Below are 13,562 nucleotides of genomic sequence, written 5' to 3'. Positions count from 1 at the left end.
TAATACTCAGTGTTGCTACAGGTGTGGCAGAAACTCAATGTTGTCTGACGGAAATAAAAGAATAGATATAAAAAGTTGGTTTGAACTTTCTAAGGGTGTCTCTCTAAACAAATACTGGGCATCTGTGATCTTCAGATTTAAGTTCAAAATTGAGTAATTTCTCACCAAGATGCTGAATTTGATCTTATGCATTTCAAACACAATTACATAATTATATAGACCAGATTTTTGTTACTTAAAATAGTGACTTCTGTAAACCCAAAGATTCAAAATATCTCACTTAAATTTTGAAGTTCAAAGGACATCTCTATGTGAATCAAAGGACATCTCTATGTGAACTGTCTCCACTCAGAGACTTCCCTCTTGTTACCGAAGTCTGCTAGTTATAATTTTTGTCTCTCTCCATATTCTTGGTTTAATGAATCATATGTTTGGACTGGAGGAAGTCCAATGAATAACAACTCAGAATCCAAACTGATAGATGTTTTTTTTTGAAAAGAGAAAAGGACAGATGGGAAATAAAAATAGCTCCTTTATTTTGGGTTAAGCTGAAAGGAATGTAGCTTATATCTATGAGTAAGCTTCCTAAGATACAGTAGGTTATGTACCTAATCAAAGGCAGCACTCATTGTACTATCATAGTGCTTGTGCTTCATGCCCCAGGCTTGTTTATGGCCCTGCAGCATTCTCTTAGAGAGGTGCAGATGATGACCCCAGTCTCTGTAAAGTCTTTACTCCCAAGAATAAAAGAAGATGAAAATAGAGGAAAGTGGGGCAAGGAAGATTGCTCATCAAGTGAAGACACCTGATGCCAAATCTGAGAACTTGAGTAGAATCCCCTGGTTCTATATGGTAGAGAGAAACTCCTAGAGTTTCCTTTAACTTCGTTTAACACACAAAGTTGCTAGTTCTTCAACAATTTCATAGAGTCTCTTTTGATTACATCCACTCCACACCCCAATGTCTCCAAGATCCACTACTTTCCCCTATACATAGAACTCTGTGTCTTTAAAAAAAAACTATCATGTTCAATTTGTGCTGTCTCCAACGTGAGGGCCTTCTATAAAATCCTGGTCAAATTATGAGGGTCCACACACTTAAAGAGAACTGAATTTCCTTCTCTCAGGAGCTATAAATTGGCAACAGTTTTTCAGTGAGCGGTGAGACTTCATGACCACTTCAAATCTCCCTGTTGGGATTTTTTTTCTGGCTTGAGCTTGTGCAGAATTTGTTTATGTTGTCATAGTTACTTTGCATTTGCATGTGAAACTGCCTTGCTGTATTCAGAAAACAGGTTTTTTTTTTTTTTTTTTTTTTGTAGTCAGTCTCTGCTTCTGTCCTTTAATTGGTCAAGGTGTAGTGTGAGACACTTTAGAATGCTCAGCCATAAATGAGGATATATATATATACACACACACACACACACACACACATATATATATATATATATATATATATATATATATATATATATATATATATACACACACACACACAAACATATACAAACAAGACAAGAGTCTTTTTTTTTTTCGAGACAGGGTTTCTCTGTGTAGCCCTGGCTGTCCTGGAACTCACTCTGTAGACTAGGCTGGCCTCGAACTCAGAAATCCTCCTGCCTCTGCCTCCCAGAGTGCTGGGATTACAGGCGTGCGCCACCACTGCCCGGCTGACAAGAGTCTTTTGATCTCACTTTCTTCAAAGAACAGAATTGTTCTTGGAATTGTTTTGTGGTCCTCCCAGCTGTTAATTTGCTTCAGCTGTTGCTGGTCATATGCCTCTATGGAAATACTTGGTTTGCCATTTGCAGATTGTCCTTGGGATTGTATACAGCTTGAACCTCATGAGAACATTACTTGTGTGACTTTTCTTAATCCTCAGGGTATATTTGTCTGATGTTTAGAATAAAGTTGGCTATTTTATGATACTTTAATTTGCCTTATTTTTAGGCCCTGCTTTCCTGTTCACACTGCAAACTAGAGTAGTTAGTAAACAATTTTCCTCTTCCCAAGGCTTGGGGATCAATATGGAAGAGGGGAATGGAAAGATTTTAAAAGGCAGAAACAGGGAATGGTCATAAAATGAAGTCTTAAGGTTAACAATTTACCTAGGACAAATGGGCTAATTTTCTGGCTGAGTTAATATTCAGGTAAATCCCTCTTCTCTAAGGAGTGAAGTGGTGAATGTATACTAAGCAGCAACAGGATCAAGGAAGAAGTGTTCTGTCTCCTCTCCACACCTTCTAAATATCCTGTCTTCTCCTTCTAGGTCTCCAACTTCATCTTCTGCAGATACCACACAAGTTCTGTTAAAGCACTACCAGGCCAATAATGCTAATTGAAGACCTTAGGAAGGGAACAGCTAACCTGTTATTAGAATCATATGTTGTGATGCTTAGAGATACAGAACAGATGCCAGAGAACTATTTCTAGTCAAAATTATTCTTTGGTGTCTGCCTCACTATCAGCTCCAAAACCTTAACACTCCTTTTAGACCATCTGTCTTTTCATTGATGATACCCAAATTCTCTGGATCTATTATAGTATCCAGATTTCCTTCATGATAAATAAAGGTATGTACTCATTTAACTTTTTAGAATATATGTGCATTTGGTTTTATGCTTGAAAGGGAATATATATATTAAACTCAAAATAGATTTCATTAGGATATTTTCATGCATGTGTAAAAGGTATTTTGATCATATTCATTCCTGTGAATCTATCTTATCCACCTTCTACTTCTGTTGATCCTCTTTCTCAACCTGACTGGTTATGTTCTGTGCTCAGGCTTCTAATGTTTATCAATTCGGAGAAACACAGAGTTCCATTTCTAATGTCATGCCCAGAATCTTTGGCCTAACTCTTAAAGATTTAATCTTGATGATATGTGGCAAAATGATGAATTATCAACATGGGAGGCTACATCCTGGTGAAACTATTTCTGATCTGTACTTTAAAATGTTTGAATTGGCTTGGTGACTGACTTACTACTGATCCCTGAAGCAGACAGTGTCTATGGGGGGGGGTGTTCATTTTTTTGGATAAAAATAATTTTATGTTTGGAAGTCTTTTACCATTTTAAATCCAAGAGAATTCAGATTCAGGTTCTTTGGGAGTTACCAAAGAGGAAAAACACTTATAAAAGACTGTAAACGGACAACCAGGAAGGCATTATGCATTGTCAATTTCATTTGGATGAATATATCATAGAAGTCTTTTGTCTTTTATAGTATTTTTATCAGTGTTTTTTTAAATGTAAACATCTCTTGCAGCCAAATACTCTGGTCAGGATCTTCTGCTTTATTTGGGAAAGATCAGCTCACAGCTAAGAGATTTTATCACTTCTTATGGGCCATCGGGGAGCTTAGAAATAGCCATGGCAAATCCAATATTCTCAGGAAGAGAGAATTCTGACTGGTTATGTTCTGTGCTCAGGCTTCTAATGTTTATCAATTTGGAGAAACACAGAGGTGTTCTAACACGTTCCTGACAACACCTGTGCTCCCCCTTTCATGCATTATTTCTTATCAAATGTGTTTGACTACAACACAACACAACACAACATTTACCCTTGGCTCCACTGTGACAGAACATTATGATCTTTTTCGCAGCTTACCTGGTGCCCAGAGATACTTGTTTTGTGTGTATGTTTGTGTTGGAGGGAAGGCTAGGGTTCAGCAAGGCAGGGAACTAGGGAGATTAGAATGACAAAAGCTTGTTTGCTTCTGTTCTTTTACTCATTTCAACATCATATGTTGAAATTGCTTGAGTGAAAAGTCAATTTCTAGAATACCTGATGCAACTCATCATTCCTCTCTTTCTTTCCAAATCATCTTTCCAAAAGCTATGATTGACTTATAAATGGACCCAAATGGAAGCAGTTAGGACTCAGTCCATAGCATATATAATAAAGGTATGAGAACAAAGTGTGGTGTGGGAGGGCACCAAATAACTAGGCCAAGAATCTCTTTTTCATTGTAAATATTTTTAGCCTTTGTCAGAATGTCATGAGGTGGGTACTACAGCAAATTGTCACCAATGGGTTAGGCAGTGGTTCAATGGATTAAGCAGACAAATAGGGCCTTGAGAGACATGAAATAAATGATTTATGGGACGTAGCAAAGGAATGTTTGAGAAACTAATTATGATGATACCATTTAAAGCACAACTATCTCTATTATACCATCACTGTTACCGGACAATTGATGCATGATTGGTGTTCTGTAAATATTAGTTCATTTCCTATGTTAGGCCACCTTGCATTGGGTACCTAGGCAGGGCTCTATTAATTCAGTGGAAACAGAGTATTTAACTGGAAAGATCTCAAATCCAATCAAAGCAGAGTCTTCACTAATAAATATAATTTGATTTGTATTGTTTTTGAAACAGGCCTATAGTCAATCTCAGCCTATAGTCTTCGTTAATATGGTACATGATTTGTAGCCCAGACTACTCTCAACTTATTGCAATTCTCTTGCATCATCTTTCCAAATACTATGATTGACTTATAAATGTAGATTTATCAAATGATCAAATATTTTGTGTCTAGAGACAAATCTCTTTACCATAAGTAGAAATTCTTAGTTTTTTTATCTTTGAAATTAAATCCCTAGCAGTTCTTAAGCTTTAGAACCTATCAATGTGTATGAATGTATATATGATAAGATATAGATAGGCAGATTATAACATATGACTCATTATAAAAATTCCACTTCACAATCAGAGATGTATTCTGTTGCTTGAATTCAACAAATACATTGAGAACTACAGAGGAAAGGAAGAAACGTGTCTCCCACTAGTTCTCCTACTTTAGTTCTGTAGAGAGCCTTATTGAGGTGCCATGCCACCTGTCAGGAACTTGACATTGACCAAGGTGAAGTTCCTCTCCCAGCCTTTGAGCAGGTACTCCTTTGTCAGCCATAGTCTCCTCCACCTAGGGTGGAGTGCTCAGACCAAGGCAAAGCCCATTGTTCTCCAAGGACCTGCAGTTTCCTGAGAGGCACTAGCCACCTGACACTAGCCACCTGGGGGAAGGGTCTTCCCCTGCCTATACATATTTGGAGACTCCCATTAAACTTTGGGCCTTGATCAGGAAATTTGTCTTGGCTCCATGTTTCTCTTGCCTCTCTGTTCTATCCCCAACTTTCCTTCCAGGTAACCAGGTAACCTGTTCAACGTAACTGTGGGCAGTTACATAGTTCTTTTCTGGAAATCTATCCAGGAAAGTACATACAATCACTCTATAACTTGGCTTAAGTTTAATTTTTGTGCATACTTTGTCTAGAATATTCTGCTTTGTTTATGAGTATCTAATGAAACTACAGTGACATTATAGTTGGAACAAAGATCATTTATATTCCTGATACTAGTAGATGGAAGATGTCATTGTCCTATTTTGTTTATCAGAGACAGGGAGAAAATATGGCTGATACTTCTATGATAGATATATAGGAAGATTATTTCTAACAACCCAGCCACTCTGTACTATATGCTCATTTAGTTCCTATGGTTGGGTGAAAGAACATAGTATTCTTGTATTATTGCCTGTGAACTCATGTGAGAAGCCAATACATTTATCTTTGATAACTATAGCCTCCTATTTTGCGAAACTGCTATTTCTGAATACTTTCCATAAGCCCTGAAGTTTGTAACCTGCTTTACAAAGGCATATATAATTATGTGGAATCATTTTCACGAGTCTGTTCAGCTACTTTTTGGAGGGCTCCTTGTATGTCCTGCATTGTACTATGTATCTTTTGGTATTGTTTTTATTATTCATGACTGAAACTTCAGAAGTTGTGGCTACTATTTTTTCTACCTTATAGACAAAGAAACTAAGATTTCATAGAAAGCAAAGTTTTTTTTTTTTTTTTTTTTTTTTTTTTTTTTTTTTTTTTTAAGTTCATACACAGAGAAATCACTAGAAACGAAGCTTGAAATCTGGCTTTCATAGAAGTTGACTTAGGGACACAGTAATAGTGATTAATGTCTGGCTCAGGAGAACTATTTCTTATCCAAGAATTAATACAACTTTCTTTGAGTCGTTCAAGTTAAAACTCCTAGGTTTTCTATTTGTTCTGCAAATTCTTCAAAAGATAGTGCATCTGAAGCAAACCACTTCTTCTCATGTTTACCACTACCACTTTGGTTCATGATACTGTAGTCTCATTTGGATGATTAGATCAGAAATCTTTGGTTGCATCCCTCTACACAGAGATTGATAGCTGTCCATCAAAACCCATTTGCCTTTCTTTGAAAATACACTTAAAACATAGCTGTTTGGATGAAATATATACACCCACTTTTGCTTATAGTTAGGTGAGGTTATGTGAGTATGTTGTCATGAGTAGAATGTAAGCACGTGCCATTTCTAAAGTCAAGTGTCTATAATATTTGGGCTTGCTTTCTCTGTCCTTTTGTTATTATTGTTATTTTTTCTTGAGGAATCTGGATGTTTTGACACTCTTGCCTACTCTGCATATACTATGATAGGGCTCTACTTAAAGTCTGACCAAGTACTTGAAAAGAATGTGTTCCTCTGGATCATTGTAATCAATGGATGTTTTCTATAGTTCTGGACCAGGTGCTAGCTAATGAGACATCTACAACATTCTGAGAATTTCATACTTGAGTACCCTATATTTACAACATTTTACCCCTCCTCTTCCCCTTCCACTTCTTCCTATTCTATAACTGCCCACAGTTACATCAAACAGGTTACCTGGAAGGGAAGCTGGGGATGTATGGGAAGGCAGCAAAAAAAGAGCCTGAGACCAAGACAACACCTGCTATTCAAGGTCTCAAAGTTTAATGAAGAACTCCCAATATAAATATATATAGGCAGGGGGAAAAGGCTGGAAGCTTCTCAGCAGAATCAGTTCAATAGCTCCGCAGGTGGCTAGTGTTTCTCAGGAAACTGCAGGTCCTTGAAGAACAATAGGCTTCACCTTTGTCTGAGCACTCCACCCTAGGTGGAGGGGATTATGGCTAACACAGGAGTTCCCACTCAAAGGCTGGGAGAGGAACTTCACATTGGTCGATGTCAAGTTCCTGCCAGGTGGCTTGGCACCTCAGTAAGGCTCTCTACACCATTCCCTCTCCTCTCTGTCAAACTGATGACCTCCTCCTCTATAATTATTATTTTTCACACATAAAAGCACACACACATCCAGTTAGTGTTACCTCTATGTTCATGTATTTATGGATGAGCAATTAGGATTGGGAAAACTATTAGGGGACTTTTCCCTTGACAAAATTGATTTTCCTTCTCTTAGTAGCATTGACTGTAGCTGTTCACCTACAATGAGTCCCCACCCATTAAAATTTTTTCATCCTTGTTGGCATTTGGTTGGTATGATCTTGTGAGGATGATTGTATTTTTTGAGAGTTAATGGGTGCAGTAACCCTATTTTGTCCAGAAGAACTATCTGACAGCATTGTCCTGATCTGTAGAGAGGGTTGTGTTGTAGATGTCTCATTAACTAGCACCTGGGTATCCCACAGTCACTTATTATATGCCTTGTGACCAGTTGTGGATTTCTGAAATAGCCTTGATCTCTTGCATAAAATCCTTACTTGATGAGGAGTGAGAGCTATAGTTAGTTACCTATGGGTATAAACATAAGTACTTAGAATATAGTTGGAGGCTAGAAAAAATCACAGTGGTAGATTTTCCTCTAGGTACTTTGGTCTCTCAAGGCTTGAGTTCATAGCCAGGTCGATAGTGTCAGGCATGAATTTCCTTGTATTGAGTGTATCTTAAATCCAATTGGTTACTCCCAAAACATAAATGCCAATATTGCACCTGTGGGAATATCTTGCTAGGTGTGTGATTATTATGATTGACAGTTTTTAGTGCAGGGGTAATGCTTGAACAGAGACAGGGCATTAAGGCTTTCTGCTAGGAGACAGCATATATCATGCCACCAATGGCTCATCAGATTCACATTCAAGGGCTGAGCCTCAAGTGCTGCAGGGTGTTGCCAATATATACCCTCTATCAGTTTCCTTTTACACTTTAGTATTTTTTCCACCAATATGGTAACATATGCCATGCTACCTTCCCTTCATTCTGGGTGTGCTTTTATACTAGGACTATGGATAACATATCTAGTTTGGCAGCTTGTGCAGTTCTTTCATATACTATGAGAGCTAGGTCTTAGGGAGGAGTCTTCCTCTAAGTCATGTGATTGAAATGTATAGGACCTTCATCAATAGCCTCTTACCTTCAAGTTGAGGGATGCAGGCAATAGATGTGGCAATAGCTTATGCTGTTTTGGGGGAGACTCTAGGATGTCCTGTTCTACAGTTTCTTAGCTTCCATGCACTCTGCTAAATGCCAATACTATACCAATTGGATCACCTTAAGTTTTAAACCCATTTACACAAAGATCTAACTCCCTTGGGCTTGAGAATATATTCAATGGTGCTTCCAAGTGAACTAAGTTGTGTTTAAAGATAGTACTTCTGAAGCTTTAATATACATAAAATCACCTGGGTATCACTTAAAGTGATATTCTGATTTAGTGGAAGTGGGATGAGGCTGAGAGTCTGTATGTCTTATAAATTCCCAGGTTAGGCTGATATTGATGGTCCACAAACCACAGTCAGCGTAGCTAGGCTTTAATCTTCAAAAGAGTAGGCAGTTTACTTGGGCAGCTGATTATTCTTTCCATGGGGCTATGTGCTCCTTTGCTGCAGAAACAAATCCTTGCCTGAGGCCTAGTGGTAGCTGCCTAATTTTCAAGCTCTATCAAGAACTATGCATGTTTTAATTAAAAAAGACTCTGAAACAATTAAGATACACCATCTAGAGTGACTGTAAAATTCATGGATGTAAATTGTGTTTTTTTTCTGAGGAGAATGAAATAATGTCTCTGTCTGTGTTTAATTAAAAAGAAATGACAAAAAATGGAAGCTTTAGGTGGGTGACAGACAGATGCCTGAGAGAACTGCACAGAACTTGAATGGAAGTTTGTTTGGTGAACTAAATTTATGTTTGCTGCATCTCTTATTGTGGGCCACTTTATGGGAAACTTTGCCTTTCTCACCTGGACTTATTTTCCTTTAAACATCCTATTGCCTCTTCATTTTTTCTTTGCCTCAATGCATTTAGATTCTAGAAGTTTCCCACAACAATATAAATATCCCCTACAGGAAAGCATTAGGTACTCAACAGTCACCAATACCTTAGGGCAGGTGTTTCAAACTCCATGGCTTCTTGTTCAGGCTCCAGGGGGAACTCTGAACTCAGAACTTTTCCTCCACAAAATTTATATATGTTCTTACATACAGATACATTTTCTTCGGATATTTTTTTCCTTAGGGTGAGAGTCTATAACAGGATGTTCTGCCATGGTTTCTAATTCCATGAAGGCTCAGAGTCTTCTTAGATGTGAAGATAACAAAGAACTGAGGTTCTTTTTAAAGATGTGAGAGAAATTTACACTGTTGTATAGTTTTGTTTTGCCTCTCTATGTTGTTTTCCCTGCATTAGATTGTGTCTTCGTTGAGAGGAAGTATGCTCATCTGTCCCTGATGTTCAGTGTAGTGTCTGGCATGGGAAACATACTCATAAAATCTAAAATTAGGCTAGGAACTACAGCCTAGATCCCAGATAGAATCTATGTAGAAAACAGAGAATGGAAGGTGCTCGTGAAAAACGGCATACCTAATGGGCTCTGGTAGCTTGATATCGTTCAAATGACTAGGAATAGAGAAGACAAGACTGGGACAGGACCAAGAGAAAGCTAGGTTGATATTTTCATAGGACTTAACTTCATCTCGTACACTCCACTCTTTCTCTGGGATCATTCTCAATGGGATACAAAATGTAGGTCTAACATCTTGGCTTTCTCCTTCTTGTTTCCTAGTTAAGACGTGCTGTTCAATCAATAAAGATGAATAATTTAAATTCAATATCCCTCTGTCACTATCAGTAATACTTTTGTGAGTGATGTAGTACTATGGTAATTCAATTTGTTAGTCCCTGCCACACTTTCACGTGACAATCTGCTGAAGTTGTAAACTTAATTTACTCTAGGCACTTGACACAAGTAACATTGATGGGTTTTATCTTTAAAAGTATTGATTTTTTTTCCACCGGAAAAATCTCTCCTCTGTATTTTTGTTTATTGAATAAACGGACACCTGTCTGGTTAAGGAAAACTTTTTAAAGCTAAGAAACCTAGCTCTAGTTTAAAGCAACTCTTGGTTGGATGACATGAAACTTTGGATTGGGAGAGGTATGAGATATGTACTCTTATCTGTTTGGTCTCTCCCAGGGTTAGGTTTTTATTTCTAGCATAGTAGAGTGTGCTGCTGGGCAATCCTAATGGTTTGAAATCTCTCCACAGGGGTCACAGAGTCTACTCTTTTGCAGCTTGGACCTGTGATTCACTCTCTTGAGTTACATAAATGTATTGCTTACCAACTGCTTGACAGGTGTTTCATATATTAGAAGATTGTTTACATGTACTTCTAAAATTTCTCTTGACCAGTTAAACATTTCTAGTACTTTTAACTCATTTCACTTGAAAGGGTATTTTGTATCACTTCACAGTTGTGGATGGTTTCCTCTGGCTACACCAAGTAGTTGATATAGATGTTCAAAGTATACCATCCAAGCAGAGTACTCTTGACAAGATCTAAAGGAATTGAACTTCACATAGAATTTTTCTTAAAATGATACTCTAAAACGAATACGTGTTCAACTTCCTAAAACATTTTTAAAATATTAAATGTAAAATATTATATATGTTGTGCATATGATTTTATCTCCCTCTGAGAGTTAGATCAATGTGTCCATTTGATTTGTTATTGTATCTTGTGTATCTTGCATTCCAATAAAAATCAACTTAAAAGAAACAAAAGTCAGATTTCACTAGTAATCATGTAACAAAAAGGATAATATGAATTCACCCTTCTTCCAGTTACTTACCAGCTTTCAAGAGAATATCTGACCATAGTTCCTGGTGACTTTTATGGCCATTGTGAATTTGTATGATTAATACACTCATGTTTCAGACCTGGAGATATAGGTCAGTAGTAAAGAACTACTACTAGTGTGTAAATAGTGTGTATGAGGCCCTGGATTTTATCCACAGCAACAAAATAAATGAATATGTGCTTGGATTTGTTGCAGTTATCATTTCAGGTGAAACTGTTTAACATTGGTCAATTGGATTACCTTCATGTTGACTCCTTTGACATGACTCCCTGATGCTTGGTATTAATATAAGCAGCAGTCACATATTGGACATTTCCTGTCCTAAACTTGCAACTTTTAAAATGTACCCCAGTTTCATGTGTTGGAATATGGTATTTTGAGCCCTAGATCATAGGGGTTGCTTATTACTTATGTGTGTGGGGGTTTATTTTGTGGACAGAGATAGAAAACATTTTAATATAATACATACCCAGATGAATTTGAGAATTGCTTTTTCTAACTCTGTGAAGAATTGAGTTGGGATTTTGATGGGGATTGCATTGAATCTGTAGATTGCTCTTGGCAAGATGGCCATTTTTACTATATTAATCCTGCCAGTCCAAGAGCAAGGAAGATTTTTCCGTCTTCTGAGGTCTTCTTCGATTTCTTTCTTCAAAGACTTGAAGTTCCTGTCATACAGATCTTTCACTTGTTTGGTTAGAGTCACACCAAGACACTTTATATTGTTTGTGGCTATTGTGAAGGGTGTCATTTCCCACTCTGGAAGTCAGTCTGGTGGTTCCTTAGAAAACTGGGAATGATACTTCCAGAGGACCCTGCTATACCACTCCTGGGCATATACCCAGAGGATTCCCTAGCATGTAATAAGGATACATGCTCCACTATGTTCATAGCAGCCCTATTTATAATAGCCAGAAGCTGGAAAGAACCCAGATGTCCCTCAACCGAGGAATGAATATAGAAATTGTGGTATATATACACAATGGAGTGCTATTCAGCAATTAGCAAAACCACACAAAGATCCAACAAAGAAAGAGAACTTCAGGCCAATTTCCCTTATGAATATTGATGCAAAAATACTTAATAAAATTCTTGCCAACCGAATCCAAGAACACATCAAAACGATCATCCACCAGGATCAAGTAGGCTTCATCCCAGGGATGTAGGGATGGTTCAATATAAGGAAATCCATCAATGCTATCCACTACATAAACAAACTCAAAGAAAAAAAACCATATGATCATCTCATTAGATGCAGAAAAAGCATTTGACAAAATTCAGCATCCTTTCATGCTAAAAGTCTTGGAAAGAACAGGAATTCAAGGACCATACCTAAACATCATTAAAGCAATATACAGCAAACCTGTAGCCAACATCAAACTAAACGGAGAGAAACTTGAAGCAATCCCACTATAATCAGGGACTAGACAAGGCTGTCCTCTCCATATCTTTTCAATATAGTACTTGAAGTTCTAGCTAGAGCAATTTGACAACATAAGGAGGTCAAGGGGATACAAATTGGAAAGGAAGAAGTCAAATTATCACTATTTGTAGATGACATGATAGTATACTTAAGTGACCTGAAAACCTCCACCAGAGAACTCCTACAGCTGATAAACAACTTCAGCAAAGTGGCTGGTTATAAAATCAACTCAAGCAAATCAGTTGCCTTCCTATACTCAAAGGATAAGCAGGCTGAGAAAGAAGTTAGGAAAATGACACCCTTCACAATAGCCACAAACAATATAAAGTATCTTGGTGTGACTCTAACCAAACAAGTGAAAGATCTATATGACAAGAACTTCAGGTCTCTGAAGAAGGAAATTGAAGAAGACCTCAGAAAATGGAAAAATCTGCCATGCTCATGGATCGGCAGGATTAATATAGTTAAAATGGCCATCTTGCCAAAAGCAATCTAGAGATTCAAAGCAATCCCCATCAAAATCCCAACTCAGTTCTTCACAGAGTTAGAAAAAGCAATTCTCAAATTCATCTGGAATAACAAAAAACCCAGGATAGCTAAAACTGTTCTCAACAACAAAAGAAATTCTGGGGGAATCAGTATCCCTTACTTCAGGCAATACTACAGAGCAATAGTGTTAAAAACTGCATAGTATTGGCACAGTGACAGACAAGTGGACCAATGGAATAGAATTGAAGACATAGAAATGAATCCACACACCTATGGTCACTTGATCTTCGACAAAGAAGCTGAAAACATCCAGTGGAAAAAAGATAGCCTTTTCAACAAATGGTGCTGGTTCAATTGGAGGTCAGCATGCAGAAGAATGTAAATTGATCCATTCTTATCTCCATGTACTAAACTTCACTCCAAGTGGATCAAGGACCTCCATGTAAAACCAGACACACTGAAACTAATAGAAAAGAAACTGGGGAAGACCCTTGAGGACATGGGCACAGGGGAAAATTTCCTGGACAGAACACCAATAGCTTATGCTCTAAGATCAAGAATTCACAAGTGGGACCTCATAAAATTACAAAGTTTCTGTAAGGCAAAGGACACTGTTAAAAGGACAAAACGGCAACCATCAAATTGGGAAAGGCTATTCACCAACCCTACATCTGATAGAGGGCTAATATCCAATATATACAAA

Source organism: Apodemus sylvaticus, chromosome X (genome assembly GCF_947179515.1).
Source record: "Apodemus sylvaticus chromosome X, mApoSyl1.1, whole genome shotgun sequence".
NCBI classification, from domain to species: Eukaryota; Metazoa; Chordata; class Mammalia; order Rodentia; family Muridae; genus Apodemus; species Apodemus sylvaticus.
The sequence above is the reverse complement of the archived record's forward strand: the minus strand, read 5'-3'. Positions refer to the sequence as shown.